This window comes from Rutidosis leptorrhynchoides, chromosome 3, assembly GCF_046630445.1.
Source record: "Rutidosis leptorrhynchoides isolate AG116_Rl617_1_P2 chromosome 3, CSIRO_AGI_Rlap_v1, whole genome shotgun sequence".
Taxonomy (NCBI): domain Eukaryota; kingdom Viridiplantae; phylum Streptophyta; class Magnoliopsida; order Asterales; family Asteraceae; genus Rutidosis; species Rutidosis leptorrhynchoides.
The window spans coordinates 500421750-500434237 of record NC_092335.1 but is presented as its reverse complement, the minus strand read 5'-3'; the positions used below and the strand labels follow the sequence as shown (position 1 = coordinate 500434237).

Below are 12488 nucleotides of genomic sequence, written 5' to 3'. Positions count from 1 at the left end.
TCGAGCAAAAATGGGAGCTGCTGAAAATGTAGAACGGAAATTGTAGAACCGAATTTGTAGAACAGAAAAATGTAGAACATGTTCGAATTTCTCCAAATTTGTTCGAATTACACATGTTCTACATCAAAATCAACTTTTTTTTAAAAAATTTAGCCCGATTTTAGAGTTTAGGGTTTAGGGTTTTCGGGTTTACTCCGTAAACCCTCAACCCTAAACCTTAAACCCTAAACTCTAAATCGTTCGTGTAAAAAACTCAATCTAAACCCTAAATCTAAACCCTAAATTCTAAACCCTAAAATCTAAACCCTAAATTCTAAACCCTAAAATCTAAACCCTAAATTATAAACCCTAAACCCTAAAATCTAAAATCTAAACCCTAAACTTAATTTGAAGAAAATCGATGTAGAAACGAGTGTAGAACATGTCGTTCTACAAAAATTGTAGAAACAAAGCAAATGCATCTAAAATTGTAGAATTGTTCTAATAGCTCAAAAATTGCTCGCCCTTTTTTTTTTGTTCTAATTCAAACTTTTTTGTTCTAATACAAAAAATGTTCGCCCTTCCTTTTTTTTTTTTTTTCTCGAATTTCTTTTTTTTTCTTCCCTTTTTAGTTCTCAAGGTTCTCAATGCAAAATTAATTCTCATTTGATCCCTGGAATATATATATATATATATATATATATATATATATACTGTAGATTGTTGCTAACCAGCTTTGTAATTCTGACAATGAAGAGTATTACATTATTGTCCATAGAACTTTTGACTTTCAATTATTTCTAGTGTGTTCTTTTTAAATTATTGTCTGGTTGTTAAATTATAATGACTTGATGTTAGGTTATGTTGTTTGAACTTTAGTTAAATTTAGTTAAGTTATAGCTAGTTATTGATTGGTTATTTTCGATTCAAGATTTCAAGTTATCAGTTATGTGCACCAAGGCAAAAATAATAAGTTATTTGTCTGTTATGTAAGTTGTAAAATTAATTTCTTTTCTCTTCCTTTCCAACTCACGAAAAGACTCGTAAATTCACGGATATGTTTAAATGAAATATATAAGAATTTTGTATAAAAAGAACTATCTTAAGGAGTAATATAAATTATTTAAATGTTAATATCTACTTAGATTTTAGGTATAACTAGTCCCGATTGGCCCGTGCGATGCGGCGGAGCTTTCGGTCTCCATATTCATATTTAACGTAGCAATATGTATGTACAGAGGCGAAAATGACCCATGTGTAAAGACCTGATTTAGATGTCGATGCGTTTGGCGTTTTTAAAAAAGTATCCGTTTCGAATGTAGTTAGTCACGTTTTGTTCGTAAAATTATTTCAAGTTTGTTGGTGGTACAGATAGAAATTAAAACGCGGCGAGCATATCGATACGGCCCGTTGAATTTTATGGTGGATGTTGGTTTTTGATTCAAATTTAAAAAATGAATTTACGTTTTTCACCCCTGTAAAAGTTGCACATCCAAACTTAGTTGAGGGGTGATTTTGAAAGTTGGGGGTTGATGTGGTTTAATAAAGTGGGGTGACCAAAACGACCATAAAAGTCACCGAGTATATAGGGGTTGATAATAATTAATAACACCATCATAACATATTTCTAGTGGGCACTATATGCCCAATTGGGTTCATCAACAACACATCAATACATAGGCAAGAAAACATAAAGAAAATCAACCCACGCCAACTCTAGCATTGCATGACTCAACGAAGCATGCCGGGTTAATGAGCCATTAATGTCACACCATGTTAAACCTACTAATTTCGTTGTGTGAACCTACATTAAACACATCATGTCAGTCCAGATTATTATATTATATTATATTATATTATATTATATTATATCTATATTCTAAAAGAGATATTGTAAATGAATAGTAAGGGCACTTTGGCTTTTTCAATTTTTTTTTAATTTGCACAACAAAGCGCCCAACACTTTTCTCAAAAAATCAAATCGACCCCCCATACCATACAGGGAGGTAAAGTGTCAAATTATCATTTTCATAAAAAATCTTAAATAAACTCCACCAAAATATTCAACGAGCCATATCTTCTCGCTTGCATCGAGTCAAATTTTTCCGAATAAAAAAACTTAAATAAACTCCACCCAGATATTCAACGTGTCATATCTTCTCGCTTGCATCGAGTCAAATTTTTCTGACACCATCGTTAAACTCGAAATAATTTTAGCAACACAATGTCACTAGCTATACGCAAAACGGACGCTTTTTAAAAAACGCTAAATATTTGAGGTACTTTTCATACACGTTTATTTTGCGTTATATTTTTAAAAATCGACAATTTCATAGCGAAACGAGGAGATGCACATATATTGTTAATTTAAAATAACATTTAAATTTTCCACGGGTTATACCTTTTAGTTCAACTCGAGTTGCGTTTCAACGACATCATCATTCGCCACGAAATAATTTTACAAACTAAACGCAATAAAATACATTGAAAACCGAACTCCCGGCGCGAAGCGAGGGTTCGAACGCTAGTTATAACAAATAAGACAATACAATTGCACCCATTATGACCCGTTTACCTAAACCCGCTTATTTCGTCACCTACGATAAATACATAACACGTGATTGCCACTAATAATATGGTAAAGACGTGCCCATTTTGTCACCTTGCAGAAGATCATCATACCATTATATCATTCATTATAAAGTGTAATTGAAAACTGTTATGTACACAAATGTAACATGTTTCGGGGTTCGAGTATGGGTAGCAATTTGTAATCATATAATTAAGAATGCTTTAATTTAGGTTGTATCAACTCAAATGGGTAAATTCATAATTTTAAAAAATGGAAGTATTGATCATCAATTCATTTAAATCTTAAATCCCTACTTACTAAAGAAATTGAAGTAGCAACAGCAAATACACATCAACAATATATGAGAATTATTTAGAAAAATATGAGCAGGAATTAATAACTTATGACAAATAATACATTTGATACATTTACATACCTTACATAGACTTGCTTCTTTATCTGATTTCTATGATCCAATCTTGATCCTACACCAATATTAAAATAAAATCATCAACAACAATAGCAAGAAGTCTTACTGATTCTTAATTGGAGCTACAAAACCCTTTCCTTTCTTATTTCTTATATATAGATATTGATATTGATATTATCCTAAAGATGTTACCGGAAAAAAAGAGGTAAGAGATCATATTGACCTACATAGCAAAAAAACGTTCTTGATGAATGACCTGCTTTTACACTTGAGCATTTGATCACTGAATCAATAATACTTATTCAATTTTTGTAATTAGTTTCTATTTAAATTATCACCCTATCTTCTCTAATACTGGTATCACCCTCTAATACAGCTGGTATCACCCTATCTTTCGAAACCCTGTTCATATATTATTATGCTTATCTTCTTTGTTGAGTTCTTTATATTCAATTAATGAAAATCCACCACATAAGAACCAACCCAAATTATATATCTTAAAAATTTAACCAAACACCTAAAAGTATCAAAGAAAAAAAAGTTGAACATTTTAATTATAGAGATAAAAAAGAGCATGTCTAACCGAAAATTCATTAAACGGTTCTACACTTGAATCCAACAATCACGAATAACCGATTGAAAGAACTGCAGCTCTGATTTAAACGTATAAGAACACCAAAAATCGTGATTAAATTTCGAGTACACGGAGTTACCTCATTGAGAAGCATGTATATACTTTGCCTTTAGAAGCTCCAGAACTCACACTACCAAAATGACATAAAACTTCTTTGATAATTAAAGAACATTCATACATACATATGAGTGAATATTCAGGTACAAAAAATTAGTAAGAACTGAAGTGGTAAATTTTTTTCATGTCATTTCATCGAGCACCTTGTGTGCAAGAAATACATACCTTATTTGTTGAATTAACAATACAATGTTTTGAATAGATTAAATTGAACATACATATCTTTATTGGGGTTTTCATTCATCTTCCATCTTTGAATTTTACCAACAAAACTACCATCATAATCTGCAACAAACACCAAGTAAACATACTAAATAAAAATCTATACCTAACAAATAAAAATCTAAAAGTACCAAATCAAACTAACAAAGCACAAAAACTAATAATACAAAAAAAAATAGTATTCGAAAGCTACATCAAACCTGATTTTAAATGGAAATCGATTTAGAATCTGTCCAAAACTTCATAAAACTGAAAAAGCATGAGGAAATCCTGTTATTGTCTATGTAGAAGATGGAATTCAAACCCTAACACTAAAAATCAAGTTGTGATAGAAAGAAAGTTAAAAGATTTTAACTTGTAGATGAAGCTGTTGACGAAGCAAGAATAAGCATATTTATTGATGAAGAAAAAGAAGAGAAGGATAAGCAGATTAATTTGGGCGGTGGTTTCAAAAGTGAGGGCAAACGTGATTACGGTAAGTCTGCAAATAATTTGTGTGTCTCAATAAAAGGCTGCTAAAGTGTATCTCCTATAAAGATTTAACCTACTTCGTTTCTTTTTATGTATTTTTTTCTCTTTTAAATTATTTAATTTATTATTATCTACGTAGTATTATTCTTGATAACATCATCTACATGGCCTAATTTTTTTTCCTTTTTTTTTGATTTTTTTAAGGAAGGGAAATGGGTTTTTTATGAAATCATCCAAATAGTAATTTAATAGAATCTATAGATGTGTTTGAATGAAACTAGTTTTTAGTTGGAGCTTATTACTTAAGCTAAAAACTAGAGTTTATGTATTGCAAGTGTTTGATAAACTCAGAATGGCAATGAATGTTTCAACCATTAATACTCATTCGATGCGCATCATTTATAATGAATATTAATTATCTATGATAATTGTAGAATCCATGAGTATTTTCCTGTTTGATTTATTTTTCGAATTAATTTTCGTGTTCTGAAGCATATATTTAAAGTGTATAGTTCTTTGTGAATTGTCGTGTTTGCTTATCTCAGCCTTTGAGGCAATCGAATGTAAATTCTTTATTTTAATAAAATTCTTTGCTGGCTTTTCAAAAAAAAATATGGACGAATAATTGATATGAATATGTACGATCTAAATATTTTATAGATCGGATATGGATGACAATTTATTATTCATTGTTATATTAATTATCATCTGAAATACATATATATACATACATATATACGTACTAAAATATATGCATATACATCTACATATACATATACATCTAACCTAAAAAAAATAAAGTTATTAACAAAAATAAGAGTTATAAACGTTACAATTATTAAATTGTTGTTGATAATATTACACGTTACACTTTTAAATTGGTTTAAACATATATTTATTTATATTATAACGTATTTTGCTCAATTAAATTCACATTCGGCGACAAATCACAATCAAAACATGTTTAATAAACTGATAATGTGACGATCGCTCCAAATCCATATGAACGAACACGTCATTCATTGATTTCATTGCGAGGTATTTGACCTCTATATGATACGTTTTGTAAACATTGCATTCTTTTCAAAAGGTACAAAATAAATGAATATCAATTTCTAAAGTTTTCAACGTTTGCTGATTTCTACATATAGACAATCACCATAAATAATAGTTTACCATAATACATCCGTTGACAATGAAGTCAAAATAAGATACACGGTGATGATTTTGTAAATGCAAAGTTTTCTTGAATAAAGCATGTATGACTCCATGCACATAGTTTGTATCACATATAAGCAAACAGCGGAAGACTTCTAGAAACCTGAGAATAAACATGCTTAAAAGTGTCAACACAAAGGTTGGTGAGTTCATAGTTTTAGTGTTTCGCATAATCTGTATATAAAAGTGAATCACAATTTTTCAGTTGTTTCATCCAGAAACGTTTATCAAAATATTCTACGAAATTGAGCACCCTGGTAACTAAACTTAACGTATATATATTTTATACCCTTTGTATAATCATCTTAATAATACACGCAAACCAACGTGTACGCTTCTCAAATAGCATACGTCCGTTAAAAGGCTAGCGCTCTAGCTCAGACGGGGATATCAAGCCCTATGGATCCATATACTACTACTCGCGCCCACCAGTTCTTATAACCGGCAGTTACTAGTTACCAAAGCTAAGGGATTTTCGGTTCAAACTCAGTGTAGAATTTAGTATGTACTTGTATCCATTGTGTTTAAAATAAAGTGCACGTATTCTCAGCCCAAAAATATAGATTGCAAAAGCAATTAAAAGGGGAGCAATGAAACTCACCTTAGCAGCACATAAGGTCATTCATCAAAAAGTGACCGTAACTCGAAATGCAAGATTAACCGTAGATCTCAACCTAGAGAACATATGTTGGTCAATACATGTCTAATAAACTAGGTTGGAATATAGTGTATCACAATCCTAATGCTCGAGATCGACATACAAAAGTTATCAAAAGTAATTTCAAAAAGTCAATTTTGACAATTGTTCAACAAAACGAGACGTGCCTTATATAAGAATTCATTTACTTGGCTAGTAGTATTTTATCAATCTCATAAACAGGTTGTTTAAATATTAATTGCATATTTAAAAGCAATTCCAATTAACGTCAATTATAATTCAGTTGACCATATCTTTTGATTCGTTCATCGAAATTACGCGATTTCTAAATGAAAAGTTATTGATTTTTCACCAGCTTTCCGAAAACATGTATATCATATACCTTTTACCAGTAATATATGTATTTAATTCGTGATTCATTATAAACTGTTTAACGACGAAATTTAGCATACAAGCATGTATAGATATATACTCGAGCACTAGACATGTATACACTATTAATATATAAAAGATAAGATATGAATGCTCACGTATCAATATTGAGATTCAATATTACAGGAAAGTACGTAGACGCAACAGAGATGATAAATACTAGGTTTGACTTGCGAACAATACCCATGAACATTACCCATAACCTCCATAGCTATAACCCATAATTTCCTTAGTTCTATCTCGTTTGAAGCTTGTTTTGAAAGTCACACGCTCATGTCCTCGTCGTAATATTTTATGTATAATATTACTAAAAATATTAAGATTAATAATAATAATAATCTTAATAATATAATAATAATAATAATAATAATAATAATAATAATAATAATAATAATAATAATAATAATAATAATAATAATAATAATAATAATAATAATAATAATAATAATTATAATTATAATTATAATAATTAAATACTTACAGAGTAATATATGTGTAAAAGAATTCGAGCAGAAACTGGACTTTTATAGGCAACTTTTTGAAATCTGATGCCCATGCGATCGCATGGGTTTTATGCCTATTTCTCATGCGATCGCATGGCCGTCAGATACAGCTCACATATTTTTTATTTTCTTGTTTGTCGACATAATTAAATATAATATATATAATATATATAATTTAAATAATTAATTATATATTATATTAAATTCATGTGCATAGTTGACTTGTAATTTTCGTTCCGATGACTCGTACGTTGTCACTCGACTTATGTCCCGGTTCCGATTTCTCGAACGCATTTTCGTACACTTAGAAAACTCGCAATTTACGTTTTGTGACTCGTACCTTTGTCAAAATATAGTCTTAAATTATCAATAAACTATATCATTCTAAGTGTATCTTAAACTTTCGAGTGTTTTGGTCATTTACTTCTATAAATCATTGTCTCGCTATTTGTTAATATATATAATAACAAATCGTTTTATGACCAAGTTAATATATATTTTCAACATTCATAAACACGTTTTAAGTATACGTCGCAAGTTATTCATACAATTAATATTCCAACTTTTCATATATATTTAAATAAATATTTAAACCAATAAGTTTAATGTACGGTATCAAACAATTAATACATTGTTACGTTTTCAAGTTATAGTATATATATATGTATCTATATACATATAATTGTTCGCGAATCGTCAAGAATAACCGAAAGGTATTTGAATATATGAAAGTAGTTCAAAAACTTTGAGATTCAGTTTTACAGACTTTGCTTATCGTGTCGGAAATGTTAATCATACAAAGATTAAGTTTAAATTTGGTCAGAAATTTCTGGGTCATCACAGTACCTACCCGTTAAAGAAATTTCGTCCCGAAATTTGAGTGAGGTCGTCATGACTAACAATAAAAATGTTTTCATGACGTATATGTGTTGATAAATAGAGTTTTATCACCGTTGAATAATATGGATAAAACAATCCGATTATTCGAAGCGTATGAGAGATGTTATCGTAAAAGAGTGAAATGAACAATAGAGATTCGTCTTAACTCTTGACATATTAACGATTGATTTCCGTAATTTAAGGAATAGAAAATCTTCATAATCTAAATAAGAATTGATTCTTTGGAAATTAAGGAGATTAAGATCTTCTTTAATTAAATGCGTAATCTGCATCGATTGCTATGTTTGATATTTCGCTATAAATTGACCTCTTCCGTTTCATTATTTTCATCACTCTTACATCTTCTTCCTCATTTCCTATTTTCAAAAGATTGTGAAAAATGCTTCATCCAGTTCTGATTCTTGATATACTCCTAACTTTCATATCTGTCATTCTTCTTTTTCATCTACCACCGGAGGAAGTTATTTTCTTCTACCATTACCTTGGGGTTATAGTGTTTTTTATTCTCCTGTGTCTTTATATTGCTATACGCATTGATATACACGGTTTGTAATTTCTGGGTGGTTGTTGGGTTTTATATCTTCCCTTATATTTTGATGTCTCTGCTTCTGTCTTTCCATAATCATTGACATCCACAGTTAATACTCTCTCCAATTTACTGTGATTTATATATACTCCCATTGATATTTTGAAGCTTCATGCTTTTGTTTTATCTTCCCGACTTTAAATCAAGCGAATAATGGTCCAGAATTCGTAGGTATGAATTTCGGAATGAACATAATTAATGTTCTAAAAAGAAACGGTAATAGCACAATCTGACTTGTCAAATTACCAGAATACCTCGAAAAAGACAGAAAATATTTTCTTGATAGTTTAGAGGTTAAATAAAATGAAAGAGTTATGTAACATGGTTTATAATGAGGGTATGATCTGTGAACTTTTATCACGTTCCATTAGAAACTCAGCATGACTTACTGTAATATAATCACGTTGATCAAGTGTCATTATATTATACTAACTCATGCTTCAGTTCCCAACACCTCTTCAAAAATATTCATATTTTAAACTCGAAGGTTTCAGAATTTAGAAACTAAAATAGTTTTTTTTTATGATGTTACACAGATATCGCAAGGAGAAAATTGATTTCCGATAAGAATGATTATGGAATTACCTCCAGAAATATGGAGGATATTTATAATGAAAGATACGATGATATCTTAGAATTTCTAATATCAGAGGATGATAAAGAATATTGTCCGCAAGGGTTTAGATTAGGAAGCAAGGTATTCGTTAATGTCTTCAGCAGATACTGAATCATTTGGATTCTTTGAAGTCAGGTTTCGTACTTGTGATTTATCCACAGCCTCTTTCATACTTTGCTCAATCCGTTTTCCAGTTCCAAACTTTCTCTTTTTCTGAGCTTTGCCAGCACACTATCCTTTATCATCAAACTTTTGGCTGTTAAGGTCGTTTACAGTTTTTGCTGCTTCATCAGCATTCAAAGTTATCACAACCGAATCGTTGGTTATCAGTCCGAGGTGTTTTCAAAAGTTTGAAGGGTTTGCATGAAGATTGTAATTGTCAAGATACATATGATGTTCTAGAATTTTGAACGATACAATTTTTTTTTTCTTCTGGATTTATGAATAGAAGTGATGTTCTAGCACAGTTTTGAAGTCAAAGTATAGCACTTGAAAGATGTAAGAATCTAAGAGTGATGTTTTCTGTTAAATCATGGCTTGGATTCTGATTTTTCAAAATCAGAATATGTAATTGAATTTGTATGGAAACGATTGTATATCGCTGTGAGCATAGTTAATAATTTTTGAATCAAAGTTGAAGAATGTACAGTATAACATATTAATTGTGAACTTATATATTTCCCGAGTATTACCTACCCGTTAAAATATTCTCACCATTAACAGTTTGTACAAAAGAGTTTTCTTAATTACATTCTTTATGAAAATACACCTACATATATATTTTCTTTAGATGTAATCAAGATTTAAATGAGTTAACATAATATTAATCTCATCTGGTTTTCGACTAGGACTAGAATATATAATCTCTAAAACTTTTAGAAATTACATATTCTCTGCAAAATATTTCTTCGATGAAGTTATGAATCAATACTTCATCGTTTGTTGTTGTTGGTATTCCTTGGTATCTATGGTGCGTATGACATTGATGTTCGAAGTACAGATTGTGATGTTGAGGTGTAGAATGCGGATGTTGTTGTTGGTGGTGGTGATGGTACTGTTGGTGTTGCTGATGGTGGTACCGGTTATGCTGCGGGTGCTGCTGCTGGTGTTCGTAACCCTTGCACCATATTCTCCAAAGCCACTACCCGAGCACGAAGCTCGTTGACTTCTTCTATTATACCGGGATGATCGATGGTTTGGATGATCGGATAAATAAGATTTATAATATGGGATAGTATATAATCATGATGAGATACTCTGGAAATGAGAGAGAAAATAGTATTACGAATAGGTTCGCCGGTAAGTGCTTCAGGTTCTTCGCCAAGAGGTGAATGTGGTGGATGGAAGGGATCACCTTCTTCTTGTCTCCAATGATTAAGTAGGCTACGAACCCATCCCCAATTCATCCAGAATAGGTGATGGCTGATTGGTTGATCCATTCCTGTTACACTTTCTTCAGAGTTCAGGTGAATATCCATATCGGAATAGCTGTCAGAATTTAAGGAATTTGAACTAGATACGTGATCCATCTTGTATAATTAGAGGGATGATTTTTGATATGAAATAGATTATAGAATTTAGATTGGTACTCTTCAATACATAATTTACATATGTATATATAATACCAAAATCCCGTAAATTACGGAGAAATTTTCGGAAGATGGTAGTCAAAGTTTACTGTAATAGATATGCCAAGATATGAATTTTGTCTATACACTATCTATGCAATCAATGCAATAAGATGCGTTTAGACTTAAGATGATAGACAGGTAATTTCTGACAAGAAATGATAAGCAAAACTTTTGACATGCAGACACAGTCGAAGTCCAGACTTACTAATGCATCCTAACAACTATCAGTTAGACACACTTATGCAAGACCTGGTTCACTAGAACCAACGCTCTGATACCAACTGTGACGATCGCACCAAATCCATATGGACGAACACGTCATTCATTGATTTCATTGCGAGGTATTTGACCTCTATATGATACGTTTTGTAAACATTGCATTCTTTTCAAAAGGTACAAAATAAATGAATATCAATTTCTAAAGTTTTCAACGTTTGCTGATTTCTACATATAGACAATCACCATAAATAATAGTTTACCATAATACATCCGTTGACAATAAAGTCAAAATAAGATACACGGTGATGATTTTGTAAATGCAAAGTTTTCTTGAATAAAGCATGTATGACTCCATGCACATAGTTTGTATCACATATAAGCAAACAGCGGAAGACTTCTAGAAACCTGAGAATAAACATGCTTAAAAGTGTCAACATAAAAGTTGGTGAGTTCATAGTTTTAGTGTTTCGCATAATCTGTATATAAAAGTGAATCACAATTTTTCAGTTGTTTCATCCAGAAACGTTTATCAAAATATTCTACGAAATTAAGCACCCTGGTAACTAAACTTAACGTATATATATTTTATACCCTTTGTATAATCATCTTAATAATACACGCAAACCAACGTGTACGCTTCTCAAATAGCATACGTCCGTTAAAAGGCTAGCGCTCTAGCTCAGACGGGGATATCAAGCCCTATGGATCCATATACTACTACTCGCGCCCACCAGTTCTTATAACCGGCAGTTACTAGTTACCAAAGCTAAGGGTTTTTCGGTTCAAACTCAGTGTAGAATTTAGTATGTACTTGTATCCATTGTGTTTAAAATAAAGTGCATGTATTCTCAGCCCAAAAATATAGATTGCAAAAGCAATTAAAAGGGGAGCAATGAAACTCACCTTAGCAGCACATAAGGTCATTCATCAAAAAGTGACCGTAACTCGAAATGCAAGATTAACCGTAGATCTCAACCTAGAGAACATATGTTGGTCAATACATGTCTAATAAACTAGGTTGGAATATAGTGTATCACAATCCTAATGCTCGAGATCAACATACAAAAGTTATCAAAAGTAATTTCAAAAAGTCAATTTTGACAATTGTTCAACAAAACGAGACGTGCCTTATATAAGGATTCATTTACTTGGCTAGTAGTATTTTATCAATCTCATAAACAGGTTGTTTAAATATTAATTGCAGATTTAAAAGCAATTCCAATTAACGTCAATTATAATTCAGTTGACCATATCTTTTGATTCATTCATCGAAATTACGCGATTTCTAAATGAAAAGTTA

At 30.9% G+C, this 12488-nt stretch overlaps 1 long non-coding RNA gene across 1 annotated transcript; it reads right to left on the bottom strand.

Moving 5' to 3' along the window:
* Positions 1-2865: 2865 nt before the first annotated feature.
* LOC139898239 (uncharacterized) lies at positions 2866-4471 on the bottom strand. The gene is made up of 4 exons (XR_011776925.1): positions 4155-4471; positions 3951-4017; positions 3695-3745; positions 2866-3036 (listed from the first exon to the last, which is right to left on the bottom strand). It is a non-coding gene; the product is annotated as an uncharacterized lncRNA (long non-coding RNA).
* Positions 4472-12488: the final 8017 nt, after the last annotated feature.